Here is a 20,288-nt window from a genome sequence, read left to right on the forward strand (position 1 = left end):
ATTGCAGCAAGACCTTGAACAACTGGAGAAGTGAGTTGAGAAATGCAAATGGAGTTTAATTTAGATAAGTGTGAGGTTTTGCATTTTGGGAAGTCAAATCAAGGCAGATGTTTTATGGTGAATGGTAGGGCCTTAAGGGGTGTGGTGGAACAGAGGGATCTTGGAGTTCAGATTCACAGTTCTCTTAAAGTTGAGTCACAGGTAGATAGAACAGTGAAGGCAGCTTTTGACATACTGGCCTCTGTCAGTCAGGGCATAGAGCTTCGAAGTTGGGAAGTTATGCTGCAGTTATACAGTACGTTGGCAAGGCCACACTTGGAGTGTCGTGATCAGTTTTGGTCATCTTGCTATAGGAGGGATGTTATTAAACTGGAAAGAGTGCACAAGAAATTTACAACGATGTTGCCAGAACTCAACAGTCTGGGTTACAAGGAAGCTTGGACAAGCTAGGGCTTTTCTTTTTAGAGTGGAGGTGACTGAGGGGGGAACCTTATAGAAGTGTATAAGGGTCATGAGAGGCATTGATAAGGTGAATGCACTTCGTCTTTTTCCCAGGGTTGGGGAATCGAGGACTGGAGGGCATGAGCTTAAGGTTAGAGGGGAAAGAATAAAAGGGAATTTGAGGGACAACAGAGAGTAGTAAGCAAATGGAATGAGCTGCCAGTGGAAGTGGTTGACACAAGAATGTGAACAACATTTAAAAGGCATTTGGACAAATACATGGAGAGTAAAGGATTAGAAGGATATGAGCTAAGTAGAGGAAAATGGGGTTAGCGTAGACAGACATTTTGGCCAGCATGGTCTAGCTTGGGCGAAAGGGCCTGTCTCCGTGCTGTAGGACTCTATGACTCTGACTCTATAATCACGAGAGTTAGTGAAAATAAAATTAAAAGTCTCTAAAATCCAACAGGGGAGCCTTCCAAAATCAAAAAGTAGCACTCAAGAAAACCTCAAGGGTATCCCTACAAATAGTTATCCACTGCCTCTGAAATAGCATGGACACGAGGAGAATCATTTCCTGAGAACCGTGTTGCATCTTGGTTTGGATTCAGGAGAATTGAAGGAACCAACAAGATCATGTGAAGCATAGGGGAACTGTTGGATGGAAATAGAACTGGAACAGGAAGTATTCTGTTGAGATGTTATGGTTTTCAAGTATAAGAGCTTTTAAAATATAGTGTTAAAGCTAGTAGTACTTATTTTGTTCACCTCTTACAAGGCAATAAAGAATTCTTTTTGAAGCACAAAAACTTGTGGTGTAATTTGTTTGGTTAATAAATGAAAGTTTCAATTTCTTTTTTAAAATTACTGGTGTCTAAGTTGGACCACAACAAGCCAAACAAAGTAGTAAAATCAATTCTAGTAAGCTTTATGATAGCAAACAAGCATGGTGCTATTAACAGGTGTACTACAACAAGAACACTTCCACATTGCAAATGGCTATAAGCTAAGAAAAAGTAAAATGTACTATAAACAAGATTAGCCACATACTAATCCATAAGACGTTTAACACAGACTGTTCATATTTTCCTTAATGCATTAGCACTACAGTTAAGAAATAATTTTTTTAGATTATGTGACTTTTCTTCATTTTAAAGCCAATAGTACTTGTGTTTTATCTCACCCTTTAACATTGGAACTGTGTGCTAAAGGGAGCTAATGCACAATGCTCATTCAAGTTGTCTCAATAACTGATTGAAGGACCTTTCTTATACAATATCTGTATCAGATATGGAAATCTTTCTGGAAATAATTGAACATGCTATGTTTAAGCAGTATGTATTCCATTTATAAACTCATTGCAAGTGTGTAAGCTGAAATCAAGTTACAGCTTCAATTGTACACGTTTGATACAGAATTCTCTGCTGCTTACCGTTCCTTATCCTTCCTTCTCCAGCCCAACACTTCAGACGAATGACACCCTATTAATCTGCAGGATGAAACAGACAAGAAAGTTGGACACTTACTAGCATTTCAAAAATATCATTATTATTCAACTGCTGTGATTTGGCAATGTATTATACAAAGATCTGCACAACACAACTTTATGTCCTCAGCACATCGCAAAGTGGTTTACAACTAATGAATTACTTTTGAAACGTAGTGACTGTTGTAATCAGCTGCAGCTAATTCCTGAGGTCTTGCTGGGCTCAGAGATAAACTATAGGTCATCTACATTCAATTGTATTGTTTAAGGGGAAACATTATTGACCAGAACTGTGGGGATAGCTTCCAATTCTTAGTTAATCTTTTTTATCTGCATGAACTGTCAGATATTCAAAGGCTTATCCACACACAGTGCTTCTAATGAGGTAACACTCATGCAGTATCACACTGTAATGAGAGCCTACATTAGGTACTTGAGTCTCGGATGTGGACATAAAGTTCAACCTGAAGGAAGGGTAAATTTTGAATAAGGGAAGTCTGAGGCACATATTGGTTGAGCTGGACAAGGAAAATATACTAAAGGGTATTTCAAGTAGGCAATGGACAATATTATGATTCCTTTATTAAACAGCTTACAATAACTATACATTCCTTTAAGCTTCAAAATCTCAAAAATGGACAGGAATTCCCGATGAAAGGCTTTTGCCCGAAACATTGATTCTCCTACTCCCCGGATGCTGCCTGATGTGCTGTGCTTTTCCAGAACCACACGCTCGACTGTCATCTCCAGCACTTGTAGTCCTAACTTTCTGCTGGATAGATTCTTGTTAGGCATGGGAATTAAGGATTACTGGGGGTAAATGGAACGGAGAAAGATCTTATTGAATAATGAAATAGGTTTGAGGAGCTGAATGGTCCATATTTGCTCTAATCGCATATGTTTCCACCTCACCAGCCTCCACATTCAAAGGATGATCCTTTGCCACTTTTTTCACCTGCAGTAAGATGTCACACCCAAATACATCTTCCCCTCCCTTGTCAACATTCGGCAGGGATAACTTTCGCAATGACACCCTGGCTCACTCCAATCCGTTCTCCAACACCTCTCCCACCAAAGCAATTGCAGAAGGTTTAACACTTGTCCCTTTATATTTTCTCTCCTTAATATCCAACAATTTCCAGGTGAAGCTGCAATTTATTTGCACTTCCTTTAACTCAGTCCACTGCATTTGCTGTTCACAATACAGTCTCCTTACCCTGGTAAGGAGGGCTGCAGATGCTGGAGAGTCAAGAGTTGAAAAGGGTGGTGCTGGAAAAGCACAGTGGATCAGGCAGCATCCGAGGAGCAGGAGAGTCAATGTTTTGGGCATAAGCCCTTCGTCAGGAATATAGAGGGGGAAGGGGATGAGAGATAAATAGGGTGCTGGGAGGAAGGTGATAGATCGATGCAGGTGGGGGTAATTGTGATAGGTCGGAGGACAGAGTAGATATGCTGGAAAGAAAATGGAGAATTAGAACAGGTCAAGAAGGCGACACCGAGATGGAGGGTTGGATCTGGGATGAGATGGAGGAGGGGAGGTTTGGAAACTAGTGAAGTCGATGTTGATACCATGTGGCTGAAGGGTCCCAAGGCAGAAGATGAGGTGTTCTTCCTCCAGCTGGCAGCTGGCTTTGATTTAGCAGTGATCGCCTACTCCCAGTTCCTCCACTCTGCTATACCTACTCCCAATTCCTCTGCCTCCGCTGTATCTACTCCCAGGAGGAGAATTCCACTCCAAGATGTCCCAGATGTCTTCCTATTTCAGGGACCGCAATTTCCCCTCCCATCTAATCAACAATGTCCCTCCAGCACATCTCCTCCACTTCCCACACCTCCAACCACAAGGGTAGAATCCTCCCCATCCCAGTCCTCACCTTCCATCCCACTAGCCTCCAAATACAGCGCATTATCTTCCACTATTTCTGCCACCCACAGACAGACTCCACCTCCAAGGATATATTTCCCTCCCTACCATTCTCTCTGTGACTCACTTGTTAGGTCCACATCTCTTACCAACCCACCCTCCACACCTGGCACCTCCCTCTGCTGCCGCAAGTGGTGTAAAACCTGCACTCACACATCCCCACTCACTTCCATCCAAGGCCCTAAAGGATCTTTTCACATTCGGCAGAGATTTTCTTGCACACCTGCCCACCTCATCTACTGTGTCCTTTGCTCTTAATGTGGTCTCCTCCACATCAGGAAGACAGGATGCCAACTCAGAGTTTCAGGGAACATTTTTGGGACATATGCACCAAACAACCCCATTGTCCTGTAGCTGACTACTTCAACTCCTCCTCCCACTCTCCTGAGGACATGCAAGTTCTGGGCCACCTCCACCAACCAATCCAAATCACCTGCTAACTGAAGGAAGAACATTTCATTTTCCAACTTGGGACCCCTTCAACCACACGGCATCAATATCGACTTCATTGTTTGCAAATCTCCCCTCCCTTCCCCCCACCTCATCCCAGATCCAACCCTCCAATGTGGCCCCGCCCTTTTGACTTGATCTGTCGTGTCCATCTTCCTTCCTAACAATCTGCTCTGCTCTGCCCTCTCCACTGACCTATCACAATTACACACCCCCCGCCCCGCCCCCACCAACCTGCTTGCTTTCCCACCACCACCACCCTTTTTGACTCTTACCCTGGTGAGACCAAATGCAGACTGGGGAACTGCTTTGCGGAACACCCTTACCCTATCCACGAGCCTTAAATTGCTTGCCATTTCAATACACCAACTTACTTTCATGCTAATGTTTCTGAGCTAGGCCTCCTACAGTGTTCCAGTGAAACACAATGTAAGCTGGAGGAACTGTACTTCATTTTCGATTGAGGCACTTTACAGCCTTCAGGACTCAACACTGAGTTAAATGCTTTCAGACTATGGTCACTTCAGTGTGTTTTTTGTATGGGTTTGCACTCAGCACAGCTGATCTATTTTTCTGTTATTAACACATTGTCAACCATATCACTTCTCTATTATCATTAACACCCCCTTTTACTTTTTGTTCTGGAACACCTTTAGATGTCGATGGTAAATGGATGACTATCGTGAAGGTACCACTTAAAAGAAATGAAGATTAAACATTCTCTTGGTACCTATCTCTAGAGGATGAATAGTCCAAAAACAAGAACAGGTTAATGTTCATCACTAAGCTAGGAAATGAGGTAAAGGACTGGGGGTAAGTTCAACTAGAATATTTCAAGTTCTAAAATATCTACACAAAGACAATATCTACAAACTCTGCTGAGCTATTTGAGAACATATGAAAATCTGTACAATCAACAAAAGTTCTGATCAATAGCGTGATGGCAATAAATGTCTATATCACACTCAACTGCATGCGCTTTCAAAATCCAAACAATTAAAATCTTATGACTATTCAATAATTATCAGACTGTTCAACAGTCACAGGCTTCCTGAGTTTAATTGCCCACTGTTTTACACCAAATGAAGAAAAGATTAGGTTAGACTGAATGCATATTTTGTTGCATAGCCTGTCCATATTTACCTCTATTTTCATTTGTGGATCTTCACTAGGGTAAGGTATCAGATAGAGAAGATAAGAGTTACATGTTTTCAAGGATTGCTTTGAAAATACATATGTTATTGCAGAGTGCTTTGAATTCAAAACAAAGCACTTTACTACTCTATAACCACAGCAGCAAACATTCCTTCTAGACACAAAGTAAACTTTATTTGCATAGTGTAGTAGTTGTCAATCTCAAACTACCATGCAATATCATCGGTGTTTTGTCCCCTTCAGAACAATCCTTTCAGCACAATGAACTGTAATGTAGCAAGAGCAGGCTGTTTGCTCACAAAAATTGTATCAGTAGTTAGGCATGGTTAGATCAAGAGGGCAGCTTCAGATGAGCGTGATGAGAAAGGAGCATTTCTCCATTTGGTCCAGACTGGGGAGTGATTGGAGAAAATCAAAGCAGAAGTCAAAAAGTACACTTGGTGTGACTGGCCGTTTTCTTCTGAAGTCAGAATGACGCCCTTGCCTCACAATCCGGTTTCATCAGCGACCCGAGTCAATGTGTGGCATTGTGACCCAACAGGCAAAGGCACCAACCTGTCCAGTTAGTAGGATGTTAAAGGAGTTTGATATTCTGATGGTAAAATGAAAGGTCTACAAAAATTGCTGACCAAAGGAAACTGAACCATTTATCCTGAGGGCTGCTACAGATGGTGCAAGAAGTGGCTAACTGCACTCATGTGGAAAGAATGCAAAAACAGCTTTACTGATCTTGAAAATTCATTTTAGAATAGAATATAGAATAGAACTGAAAATGTGTTGCTGGAAAAACGCAGCAGGTCAGGAAGCATCCAAGGAACAGGAGAGTTGACGGTTCGGGCGTGAGCCCTTCTTCAGGAATGAGGAAAGGAATATAGAATATCCAGGGTGTGGAAACAGGCCATTAGACCCAACAAGTCCACACCAACCCTCCGAAGAATAACCCAGCCAGACCCATTCCCCTACCCTACTATTCTACATTTCTCCTGACTAATTCACCTAACCTACATATCCCTGAACATTTTGAGCAAATTTTAGCAGAGCCAGTTCACCTAACCTGCACATCTTTGGATTGTGATGTGGACGAGCCAGTGTTAGACTGGGGTGGACAAAGTTAAAAATCACGCAACACTGGGTTACAGTCCAACAGATTTATTTCAAAGCATCAGCTTTCAAAGTGCTGCTCCTTCATCAGGTAGCTGTGAAGCAGAACCATAAGACACAGAATTTATAGCAAAAGATTACTGTATGTTACATATTAATGAACCAAAACCTGCGACGCATTCTAAGAGATGAAAGACTTAACAGCAATCTAGGTTTGTTCAATAGATCATTTCAGTTGCAGGACACTGCAATCTTTTGCTATAAATTCTGTGTCTCATGATCCCGCTCCGAGCTACCTGATGAAGCAGCAGCACTCTGAAAGCTGATGCTTCCAAATAAACTTGCTGGACTATAACCTGGTGTTGCATGATTTTAAATTTTGGATTGCAGGATGAAACCAAAGTACCCGGAGGAAATCCAAGCAGAGACGGGAAGAATTTGCAAACTCCACACAGACAGTTGAATGAGGCTGGAATCTAACCTGGGTTTCTGGCACAGTGAGACAGTGGTATTAACCACTGAGCCACTGCGTCTCCCAGCCTTTGAAAGGCTTTACTGATCAGTTTTTTTTAAGATTAAATTACCTACAGTGTGGAAACAGGCCCTTTGGCCCAACAAGTCCACACTGACCCTCCGAAGAGTAACCCACCCAGACCCATTCCCTATATTTATTCCTGAATAACGTACCGAACTATGGGCAATTTAGCATGGCCAATCCACCTGACCTGCACATCTTTTTTTTGTTCTGTGGGAGGAAACCCACGCAGACACAGGGAGAACGTGCAAACTCCACACAGACAGGAGCTCGAGACAATAATTGAACCCAAAGTCCCTGGCATTGCGAGGCAACAGTGCTAACCACTAAGCCACCCCTGGGGATCAACTGGGGATCAACTGAAGCCCATTCACTGGATGCAATAAAAAATTCAATGTTTCCATCCCCTGCAGCATTTGCTTTTCATATACTGCACTGACTTATCTTCATTAAAATTGAGAAACCTACATTTTCTATGATTTCCAAATTTTTTCAGCTCAGCACCTTTTAAAAAGAAAAATGAGCTTTGTTCATCAGTATTGCTAAGCAATGATTTTCCCAGTTTTGGATGTTGAATGGTACAAATCATGACAGCACCATTTCTAACCAGAGAATAAATCCACAGAGGGTTGAAATTCAGCCTGCCAGCACCGCATTTATTAACCCAAACTCAGATGGTATTATTTAGCCAGCAACAACTAGAGGGCCACCAATGCATCAACTCAAAACAGAGATCTTTAATTCCCTTTACCATTATCAGAACATGAAATTATTTTTGCAATCTTCCAGGACTATAGATCAAGGCAATAAAAGCATTCTAATGCCACCACGTCATAAATTATGCCACTAAACTCACTGTATGATTCAGTTTCTTGTTTAAAAAAAGGCAAGAATATTCAAAATATCAGAATTGACTAAACAAGGGACAAGGAAAGAGGCCAAAATTAAAATAAGAAGCATACAAAATTCCAGAATCCTGAAAGAAAGACCAAATTATGTCTCATTGGGAGATTGTTACGGAAAGCTAAATAACAAGAAATTGATTTTACTGTTTTGCATATTGCACAGAAATCATGTGTCCCCTGCAGAGAAAATATTTTGTTGACTATTCACAGAAGGTTTCAGAGAAGGTGGATTTGTCAACAATAGTGAATCCATCCAAATCTATCTGCTGCATGTACAGGAATTTTGCTTTTAAATTTGATTCACAGTAACATTCTAACTAGATAGAAAAGTTTGCTGATAACTTTACTGTATTGAAACCACAGATTTATCCATAAAAGAAAGGAATTATAACTTCACTAAACAGGATAACTCTTGTCTCACTGTATACAGCAACAGTTATAGGGTCATAGAGATGTACAGCATGGAAACAGACCCTTTGACCCAACCCGTCCATGCCGACCAGATATCCCAACCCAATCTAGTCCCACCTGCCAGTACCGGGCCCATATCCCTCCAAACCCTTCCTATTCATATACCCATCCAAATGCCTCTTAAATGCAATTGTACTAGCCTCCACCACTTCATCTGGCAGTTCATTCCGTACACATACCATCCTCTGCATGAAAAGATTGCCCCTTAGGTCTCTTTTATATATTCCCCCTCTCAACTTAAACCTATGCCCTCTAGTTCTGGACTCCCCACCCCAGGGAAAAGACATTGCCTATTTACCCTATCCATGCACCTCAATTTTGTAAACCTCTATATGGTCACCCTTCAGCCTCCGATGCTCCAGAGAAAACAGCCCCAGCCTTATCAACCTCTCCCTATAGCTCAAATCCTCCAACTGTGGCAACATCCATGTAAATCTTTTCTGAACCCTTTCAGGTTTCACAACATCTTTCCGATAGGAAGGAGACCAGAATTGCACGCAATATTCCAAGAGTGGCCTAACCAATGTCCTGTACAACCGCAACATGACCTCCCAATTCCTGTACTCAATACTCTGACCAATAAAGGAAAGCATACCAAGCTATCCCATCTACCTGGAATTCCACTTTCAAGGAGCTGCACTCCTTTGTTCAGCAACACTCCCTAGGGCCTTACCATTAAGGTGTATAAGTCCTGCTAAGATTTGCTTTCCCAAAATGCAGCATCTCGCATTTATCTGAATTAAATTCCATCTGCTACTTCTCAGCCCATTGACACATCTGGTCAAGATCCTGTTGTAATCTGAGGCAACCCTCTCCGCTGACCACTACACCTCCAATTTTGGTGTCATCTGCAAACTTACTAACTGTACCACTTGTGCTCGCATCCAAATCATTTATGCAAATGACAAAAAGTATAGGACCCAGCACCGATCCTTGTGGCACACTACTGGTCACAGGCCTCCAGTGTGAAAAACAACTCTCCGGAGGCTGAGGGGTGACCTTATAGAGGTTTACAAAATTATGAGGGGCATGGATAGGATAAATAGGCAAAGTCCTTTCCCTGGGGTGGGCGAGTCCAGAACTAGAGGGCATAGATTAGATTGGATTAGATTAGATTACTTACAGTGTGGAAACAGGCCCTTCGGCCCAACAAGTCCACACCGACCCGCCAAAGCGCAACCCACCCAAACCCCCACATTTATCCCTTACCTAACACTACGGACAATTTAGCATGGCCAATTCACCTGACCCGCACATCTTTGGACTGTGGGAGGAAACCGGAGCACCCGGAGGAAACCCACGCAGACACGGGGAGAACGTGCAAACTCCACACAGTCAGTCGCCTGAGTCGGGAATTGAACCCGGGTCTCGGGCGCTGTGAGGCAGCAGTGCTAACCACTGTGCCACCATGCCGCCCACGGTAGGTTTAGGGTAAGCAAGTCCAGAACTAAAGGGCAACTTTTTCACGCAGAGGGTGGTATGTGTATGGAATGAACTGCCAGAGGTCTTCTACCTTTGTGCCAGTTCTGTATCCAAATGACTAGTTTGCCCTGTATTCCATGAGGCCTAACCTTGCTAAGCAGTCTCCCATTGGGAATCTTGTCGAACGCCTTACTGAAGTCCATACAGATCACAACTACTGCTCTGCGCTCATCAATCCTCTGTTACTTCTTCAAAAAACTCAATCAAGTTTGCGAGACATGATTTTCCACGCACAAAGCCATGTTGACGATCCCGAATAAGTCCTTGCCTTTCCTCACACATGTCCTGTCCCTCAGGACTCCCTCCAACAACTTGCCCACCACCGAGGTCAGGCTCACCGTTCTTTTGTTCCCTGGCTTGTCTTTATCACCCTTCTTAAACCACGTTTAGCCAACCTCCAGTCTTCCGGCACCTCACCTGTGACTATCGATGATGCAAGAGGCCCAGCAATCATTTCTCTAGCTTTCCACAGAGTTCTCGGGTACACCTGATCAGGTCCTGAGGATTTATACACCTTTAACCATTTCAAGACATCCAGCACTTCCTCCTCTGTAATATGGACCTTTTGCAAGATGTCACCATCTATTTCCCTACAGTCTGTATCTTCCATATCCTTTTCCACAGTAAATACTGATGCAAAATATTCATTTAGTAACTCTCCCACTTTCTGCAGCTCCACACAAAGGCTGCCTTACTGATCTTTGAGGGGCCCTTTTCTCTCCCTAGTTACCCTTTTGTCCTTAATGTATTTGTAAAAACTCTTTGGATTCTCCTTAATTCTGTTTCCCCTCTTTGCCCTCCTGATTTCTCTCTTACTCCAACTTCCTTTATATTCTTCTAAGGATTCACTCGATCTATCCTGTCTATATTTGACATATGCTTCCTTCTTTTTCTTCACCAAACCCTCAAATTCTTTAGTCAACCAACATTCCCTTTACCTACCAGCGTTTCCTTTCTCCCTGACAGGAATATACTTTCTCTGGATTCTTGGTATCTCATTTCTGAAGGCTTCCCATTTCCCAGCCGTCTCTTTACCTGCGAACGTCTGCATCCAATCAGCTTTCGAAAGTTCTTGCCTAAAACCATCAAAATTGTCCTTTCTCCAATTTACAACTTCACCTTTTAGATCTGGTCTATCCTTTTCCATCACTATTTTAAAACTAATAGAATTATGGTCGCTAGCCCCGAAGTGATCCCCCACTGACACATCAGTCACTTGCGCTGCCTTATTTCCCATGAGTAGGTCAAGTTTTGCACCTTCTCTCGTAGGTACATCCACGTACTGAATAAGAAAATTGTTTTGTACGCACTTAACAAATTCCTCTCCATAAAATTAGAGATCAACTTCCAATTTAAACAGAGCACCAAAGGAAATTGGACCATTTATCAGGAGGGCTGCTACAGATGGTGCAACAAGTGGCTAACTGCACTCATGGGTAGATAGCAACAGAAGGTATTGTTGGTTTGATCTCCTCCACCAATTATGTCTGCTGAGGAAATCACTTTCCAGATTTCACTTCCACAATTTGCCTTAGATTTTTTAAACCCAAAATTTGGCCACTCACAGATGGCGATACATCCCCTGGAGGGTAAGGATGGTCGAAATCATGATGTACAAAGACATCATTCTTGTATGAGGTGTTGATTGTCATAAAAATTCACCTGGTTTACTAATATATTTTAGGAAAGGAATTCTTTCATGGTCTGCCCTGCATGTGCATCCTTTCCTGCGGGTAATTTCTGACATCATTAGAGATATTGAGATGAATATCACAAGTGAAGTTACTGACTCTTGTGGACTCTTTTGTTTTCACTGAACTAAATAAAGAAGATGATCTCATCCAGACCTGTCAAATACAAGTAAAATGGGATATTGCAGCTGTGAGACTTTCAATTTTTAAAATTTGTATTTTTGCAACATGTATACATTTTAAAAATAGGATGCTCGGAACCATAAGAACAGACAGAAACTTTGGACTTGAGGTTATCCAGCCAGCCCATCTCATACAGGAGTGATACCTTATACATCATGATACAGATCTTCAAAGGTTTCCCTGACAAGTCAAGGGGATTGCCAGGCATCTAGAAATAGATTAGATTACTTACAGTGTGGAAACAGGCCCTTCAGCCCAACAAGTCCACACCGACCCACCGAAGCGCAACCCACCCATACCCTTACATTTACCCTTTACCTAACACTACGGGCAATTTAGCATGGCCAATTCACCTGACCCGCACATCTTTGTGACTGTGGGAGGAAACCGGAGCACCCGGAGGAAACCCACGCAGACACGGGGAGAACGTGCAAATTCCACACAGTCAGTCGCCTGAGTCGGGAAATGAACCCGGGTCTCAGGCGCTGTGAGGCAGCAGTGCTAACCACTATGCCACCGTGCCGCCCACTAAATAGTAGCTGAAAATGTGTTGCTGGTCAAAGCACAGCAGGCCAGGCAGCATCTCAGGAATTCGACGTTTCGAGCATAAGCCCTTCATCAGGAAAGATTCCTGATGAAGGGCTTATGCTCGAAACATCGAATTCCCTATTCCTGAGATGCTGCCTGGCCTGCTGTACTTTGACCAGCAACACATTTTCAGCTGTGATCTCCAGCATCTGCAGACCTCATTTTTTACATCTAGAAATAGTAAGCAATGTAAGCAAACTGGCATTCACAAACCTGGACATAAAGTGCATTGATCAACCTTTCACGTCATTTTACATACAGGGAAATAAATGATTGGATTAAATTGCTGAAGTTAAGCTGAAATATCATAGATGAACCTTTAAAATTATTTAAAGTTTAGGTAACAACATGAATAAGGGCTTGGATGAAATGGGCAAAGAAAGATTACTTCAGTTAGCTGATGATGAGAGGACTAAAAGACAGATTCAAGGTTTGGAACAAGAGATGCAAGAAGAAAGTAATGATGATTTTTCTTTTTAAGAATACAGCATGCAAACTGGAACTCCTTGCCTATGAGTGTAGTGGAAGCAGACACCATAAATGATTTGAAGAAAAATCAAATAGGTAAGTGAGGGAATGTGATTTTATTCATTCATGGGATGTTGGCTTTGCTGGCAAGGCTAGCATTTGCTGCTCAGCCCTAGCTGCACTTGAACTGAGGGCTAGCTGGGTGATTGCAGAAAGTTGTTAAGAGTCAACCATAATGCTCTGGATCCAGAGTCACGTGTAGGCCTGGGCAGGAAAGGATGGTAGAATTCCCTTCCTCAATGATATTAGTAAACTAGATGGGTTTTAATGACAATCAACAATTGTTTCATGGATCTGAAAGGCCTTGACAAGTTAGACGTGGATTGGATATTTTATAATAAGGAATGACACTTTTAGGGCAGAGATGAGGAGCAATTTTTTTTTCCCACTGCTTCAGAAGGCTGTAGAGGCCAGCAATTGAATACTTTTCAAGGAAATGTAGGTACGTGTTATGCAATGGCACCACAAGTTAATTGGGAGTAGGTGGGAATGTGGAATTCAAAATACAAATAGACTAGCCAAGATCACATTGATTGCTGTACAAAAATGCCATTAATGGTGTAATAAGGACCAAAATACTGAAAACATTCAGTAGTTCAGGCAGCATCCGAAAAGTTAGCATCTTGGGTTGATGACCAATCTTCGAGATACAAATTTTAAGCAAATACAGTGGTAAGTAAAATTGAGCAAATCAGGGAAAAGAACTACGACGTGGCAAAAGGCAGAAAAAAAATCAAATGGCAAAAAGGGAGATCCAACAAGGCAATTGATGATGGTAATAAGAATAAATAAAGATTGGTCTGGGAAAAGTGTTATTGGGAAAATAGGATGATTTTGAACAGCTGCTGCATAAAGAAAAATTAGGGCCGATTAGGATTTGAAATTGTTGATTCTAGAAGACTTTATGATAGATGTGGCATTGCTCCTTGAGATGACATGAAGCCTCATTTAAACACTGACGTTGAAAGTAGAGTTGTTGTGAGGCACAGAATTAAAATGGACAGATGACCGAAGCTTAGGGTCATAAACGGAGATCGCAAAGTGGTCACCCAATTCACACATAGAAAAGTGCACCGTAAACAGATTACAATGCAAGAACATAGTTATTCTGTCGAATGTGTATTTTGATAATTTGGAGGGGTATAATGGAGAAGATAAAAGTGCAGTTTCCCACTATCTACTATATCCAGTGTTCATTATTTGAAAGTCTCCTATCAGGTCTCTTCTTAGCCTTCTTCTCTCCAAGGAGAACAGTCCCAACTTCTTCAGACTATCTTCAGAACTGAAGTTCCTCATCCCTGGAACCATTCTTGTAAACCATACTACACACTATCCAATGTGTACACATCCTTCTTACCATATGGTGTCCTGTACTACACACAATACTCTAAGTGAGATCTAACAAGTGTCTTATACAAGTTTGATGTCACCTCCTTGATCTTGCCCTCAATGCCCCTATTAATAAAACCAAGGACACTGTGGTTTATTAATTATACTCTCTACCTACCCTGCCACTTTCAATGATCTGTGATCATATACATGCAGGTCCCTCAGCTTGAGCATCTCCTTGCCATATTCCAGTCTTCTGGCATCTCCCTGTGTCCAGGGAAGATTTAAATATTTTGGCAATGCCTCTTCAATTTCCACAATTTCTTCCCTGAAAACTCTTGGATGCATCTCACCTGGTCTTTTGTCAAATTTAAGTACCAACTATCCTTCCAACATTTTTCCCTATCAATTTTGAACCTTCTGGTGACTGGGTTCTGTACTCCGTGCCATGACCTGGACAGCAGCATCTTTCTTGGTAAAGGCTGGTGCAAAGAATTCATTATCAGCTTAGCCATACCCCCATCTCCAACTGTAGATCCCCATTTTGATCCATAATCACCTTAGGCCTTCTTTTACTATCGTGATGGTCAGAGAACACCTCCGGAGGCACTTTATGTTGACTTCCAATCTTTACTTAAAATTTTGTTTTGCTTCTCTTATGTGCCTTTTACCTCCCCTCTGAACCTTTAATATTACTTTTGTTTCTCAATTTTATTTTCTACTTTACACTCATTATGAGTACACGTTTTCTTCTTTATCTTAAGTTCTATCTCCTTTTTAATCCAGGTTTCTCTGTTTGCTCTACTTTTCCCATTTGAGCGCGAATATCTTGACAGTACCCAAACCACTTCCTCTTTGAATGTAGCCCATTGTAGTTACTGTTTATCCTGCCAAACTCTCGTTCTAGTCAATCTTCTCAAGTCAGGTCTCACCCAACTCTGGGTTGTTGAATATCCTTCTCCAAAGTCAACCTGAACCTTCTGATAAAATGATCAAAAATGCTCTGCCAACTGACACGTGAAATATTTGACCTATCGCATTTCCAAGAACAACATTCAACAATGCATCTTTCCTGGTTGGAATGGAAACATTGCTGAAGGAACCACTCCAGCACCCATCCAGAACCACTTTTCCCTCATTGGCCCATACACTAAAAGTAGCCAATCTTTGTTAAATAATAGAGGTCTGGAGGAGAAGAGGGTATATACCAGGGAAGCAGAGGTTGACCTGAATATTTGGCCAGTTGCGGTCTGTCGCAAACCAATATTAGTCAGAGGACAGATATAGCAAATGAATAAATTAGTTTGATGCACTACAGAGTTTTCAATGAGCAGGAGTTTTTTGAAGAGTGACAAGCTGACAAGGGAAGTCTAAAGGCAACCAAGAGTTTTAACAGGGGGTAGGCCAAGGGAAGCAAGATGCCAGTGAACCTGGGGTGAAGTTGGACTCTCTAGTGCAGGTGAACCTGAAAGCAGAACAGCACATCACATCTTTCACAATGAGGTAGGCCAAAGAGGCAGGTCCTGAATTCTACCCAGATCGAATGGAGATTATAAAAATGCCTTCTAGCCAGCTGGGCCATCTCCTAGGTCTCCATGCTGTTGTGGCAATTTGTAATCTAGAGTAATAAAAGAAGGTCCAATTTTATTTCCATCGCATGGCTGACCAGAAATTTCCTAAGACAGCATCGTAGACATGGCTGAGATTGGATAAGATGACAATAATATAAAATTACGAAGAATCAAACATTATTTTCGATGTTTGTTTCGATAAAGAAAATCAAAATGCTGGTGTCTGTCATCACTTTTTCAGGCAGACTAAATGCCTAAAACTGGTTTCATCTAGTGTAACACTTCTCAGGTTTTTTAAGTGCCTTCTCTAACAATTTTTATGTCTATTTTGGAGCTGGCGACACAAGGAAAATTTGGCATGTCTAGCATTTCTCTTTGTTTTTCCTGAACTAACATGCATCTCATTGATCACCCTTCCCCCTTCTACTCCTACAATCAGTCACTTTCAGCACATAATGCCCTTTGTATTAACAAAAGCTCAAAACTTATTCCTCCAACCCTTTTAATGCCTTTAGAAGATCTTTTATACCATACTCAACTATTCCTACCAAACACTTTGTAAAGAAGTCTTCAACACCTACTTCTTTACATTCAAATAGCAAACTTATCCTATTACCTAAAAATACCAGTCTCCAAGGGTGCTGCAGCTTTGCATCTTTTTGCAAATGTTATTTCTGTATGGACTTGGATGATGCCGCTTAATGGAGGGAAATGTAGCAGCAATTACTAAGTACAATAATTGATATAGCCTCTGGACTATAAAGATGTAGTACAGCTTGTCATTACATTTGTTTATGCCAAACATTTGAATACAGGCTGAACAAGAAAAATAATATCTCTTCCCAACCCATAATTTGGTTAGGAATGATGCTATGAACAGGTCATTTTGACCTGCAGGAAAATCAACATGTTGCAGTTTTCAAGAAGACCCACTGCAACTAGAATTTTTTTTATAAAACAGCTTCATGCAAACTGCTGAGGCACTGGGGCATGTCTTCTGGCCAGGTTTCTGTTACTTCTGAAGTATCAATTCAACATTATGACACAATACCAACAGAACTTTCTGAACAAGCTGCAATGTACATTTTGTCCTCATGAAGATTTTGACATTAATCACTTAAAAGGAAAAAACATTAAGTAAACTATAATCTATTCCAATACAAGTATGCACATGACCACCAGAGTAGCTTGTAAAGCAAATTATGGGTAATTATGCTCAGGTATAGAGAATTGCACAGTGCAATTGGGTGCCTGGCCCTCACAACATTTATTACAATCAGATGAGGAGGGTTCATATGGCTACCTTGTCTTCCATTTACTCATTTGACAGCAACAAGCTTTTCTGTTCTCTGAAAACAGATTACTTTTCAATTTAGTCAGTACTTTACTGTTTACATGCTGTGATCATAAACGTAATCAGACAGATTTTCTGATTTTAACAGAGGTTAGCTTTATTATAATTAAATTGAAGTAATTTTTAAAAAAATTCCACAAACACAGTAAATTCACACAAACAAATACAGATTAGAGTGGGAAGGCTACGCTGCTCAAAATAGAGTCCCAAAAATTAATAGGAATACAGAATCTATATTTTGGTGGGACAGCTGGCTTCAGATTTAATTTGGTTGTCTGGTGCCTTTCCTCTGGTGGTACTGATGCTTCCAATTTAAAGTTGCTGACAGCTGATTTAGTTGTTTTCTGGAGATAGTTGTGCTTCATCGCTTTATTTTTTAAAAAAAGACTGGCTTATCACAGTCAGCAAACCAGGTAAAGTAAATTGGAGACAGAAAGGAAGAAGGGATCCCTCATGGGTCTTCTTAGTACCTCAGCTGCTTGTCTCAGTTCTGCAGAGAAAACAAGTGCATAAAACATATAAAGGATGGTTTGCCCTGTGACTTTCCCTTCAACTGTCCAGGAGAGCCAAATTAGGTACTACTGTATTCCAATCTATAAACACGGGTGAAGGACCGGAGAACTGGAGAGTGGTTAATGTTATGCCATGTTTAAGAAGGGCTGTAAAGAGAAACCTGGAAACTACAGACATGAGAGACTCAAAATTGGTGGTTAAGTTGTTGGAGGTGATTCTGAAAAGATAGAATACAGAGTCATAGAGATGTACAGCATGGAAACAGACCCTTCGGTCCAACCTGTCCATGCTGACCAGATATCCCAACCCAATCTAGTCCCAACTGCAAGCACCTGGCCCATATCCCTCCAAACCCTTCCCATTCATATACCCATCCAAATGCCTCTTAAATGTTGCAATTGTACCAGCCTCCACCACTTCCCCTGGCAGTTCATTCCATACATATACTACCCTGTGTGCAAAAGTTGCCCCGTAGATCTTTTTAAAACCATTCCCCTCTCACCCTAAACCTATGCCCTCTAGTTCTGGACTCCCCCACCCCAAGGGAAAAGACACTGCCTATTTATCCTATCCATGCCCCTCATGATTTTGTAAACCTCTATAAGGTCACCCCTCAACCTACAATGGTCCAGGGAAAACAGCCCCAGCCTGTTCAGCATCTCCCTATGGCTCAAATCCTCCAACCCTGACAACATCCTTGTAAATCCTTTCTTAACCCTTCCAAGTTTCACAACATCTTTCTGATCGGAAGGAGACCAGAATTGCACGCAGTATTCCAACAGTGGCCTAACCAATGTCCTGTACAGCTGCAACATGACCTCCTAACTCCAGTACGCAATACTCTGACAAATAAAGGAAAGCATATCAAATGCCTTCTTCACTATCCTATCTACCTGTGACTCCACTTTCAAGGAGCTATGAATCTGCACTCCAAGGTCTCTTTGTTCAGTAACATTCCCTCAGAACTCACCATTAAGAGTATAAGTCATGCTAACACTTGCTTTCCCAAAATGCAGCACCTCACATTTATCTGAATTAACCTCCATCTGCCATTTCTCAGCCCATTGGCCCATCTGGTCAAGATCCTGTTGTAATCCGAGGTAACCTTCTTCACTGTCCACTACACCACCAATTTTGGTGTCATCTGCAAATTTACTAACTATACCTCTTATGCTCACATCCAAATCATTTATATAATGATGAAAAGTAGTGGATTCAGCACCGATCATTGTGGCACTCCATTGGTCACAGGCCTCCAGTCTGAAAAACAATCCTCCACCACCACCCTCTGTCTTCTACTTTTGAGCCAGTTCTGTATCCAAATGACTAGTTCACCTTGAATTCCATGAGATATAACCTTGCTATAACCAGTCTCCCATGGCGAACCCTGTCGAAAGCCTACTGAAGTCCATATAGATCACATCGATCGCTCTGCCCTCATCAATCCTCTTTGTTACTTCCTTAAAAAACTCAATCAAGTTTGTGAGACATGATTTCCCACGCACAAAGCCATGTTGACGATCCCTAATCAGTCCTTGCCTTTCCAAATACATGTACATCCTGTCCCTCAGGATTCCTTCCAACAACTTGCCCACCACTGACGTCAGGCTCACTGGTCTATTATTCCTTGGCTTGTCCTTACCACCCTTCTTAAACAGTTAGCCAACCTCCAATCTTCCAGCACCTCACCTGTGACTGTCAATGATACAAATATCTCAGCAAGAGGTCAAGCACTTCCCTAGCTTCCCGCAGAGTTCTTGGGTACACCTGATCAGGTCCTGTGGATTTATACACCTTTATGCGTTTCAAGACATCCAGCAATTCCTCCCCTGTAATATAGGCAATTTGCAAGGTGTCACCATCTATTTCCCTACAGTCTGTATCTTCCATATCCTTTTCCACAGTAAATACTGATGCAAAATACTCATTTAGTACCTCCCCCATTTTCTGCGGCTCCACACAAAGGCTGCCTTGCTGATCTTTGAGGGGCCCTATTCTCCCCCTAGTTACCCTTTTGTCCTTAATGTATTTGTAAAAACTCTTTGGATTCTCCTTAATTCTATTTGCCAAAGCTATTTCATGTCCCTGTTTTGCCCTCCTGAATTCTCTCTTAAGTATACTCCTACTGTCTTTATACTATAAGGATTCACCCGATCTATCCTGTCTATACCTTACATATGCTTCCTTCTTTTTCTTAACCAAACCCTCAATTTCTTTAGCCATCCAGCATTCCCTGTACCTACCAGCCTTTCCTTTCACCCTGACAGGAATATACTTTCTCTGGATTCTTGTTACCTCATTCCTGAAGGCTTCACATTTTCCAGCCAACCCTTTACCTGCGAACATCTGTCCCCAGCCAGCTTTTGAAAGTTCTTGCCTAATACCGTCAAAGTTATCCTTTCTCCCATTCAGAACTTCAACTTTTAGATCTGGTCTATCCTTTTCCATGACCATTTTAAAACAAATAGAATTATGGTATCTGGCCACAAAGTGCTCCCCCACTGACACCTCAGTCACCTGCTCTGCCTTATTTCCCAAGAGTAGGTCAAGTTTTGCACCTTCTCTAGTAGGTGCATCCACA

The 20,288-nt window shown here is 41.8% G+C and overlaps 1 protein-coding gene across 5 annotated transcripts in view; it reads right to left on the reverse strand.

Annotated features, from left to right (window-relative positions):
- nr2c1 (nuclear receptor subfamily 2, group C, member 1) overlaps positions 1–20,288 on the reverse strand; it is a 122,133-nt gene that overhangs the window by 68,257 nt on the left and 33,588 nt on the right. For all 5 annotated transcript variants that reach the window (XM_060843042.1, XM_060843045.1, XM_060843044.1 and 2 more), the window contains one exon: positions 1,874–1,930. The gene's annotated coding sequence lies outside the window, so the exon portion shown is untranslated. The remainder of the gene's footprint in view (positions 1–1,873; positions 1,931–20,288) is intronic.

This window comes from Hemiscyllium ocellatum, chromosome 23 (assembly GCF_020745735.1).
Source record: "Hemiscyllium ocellatum isolate sHemOce1 chromosome 23, sHemOce1.pat.X.cur, whole genome shotgun sequence".
Lineage (NCBI taxonomy): Eukaryota > Metazoa > Chordata > Chondrichthyes > Orectolobiformes > Hemiscylliidae > Hemiscyllium > Hemiscyllium ocellatum.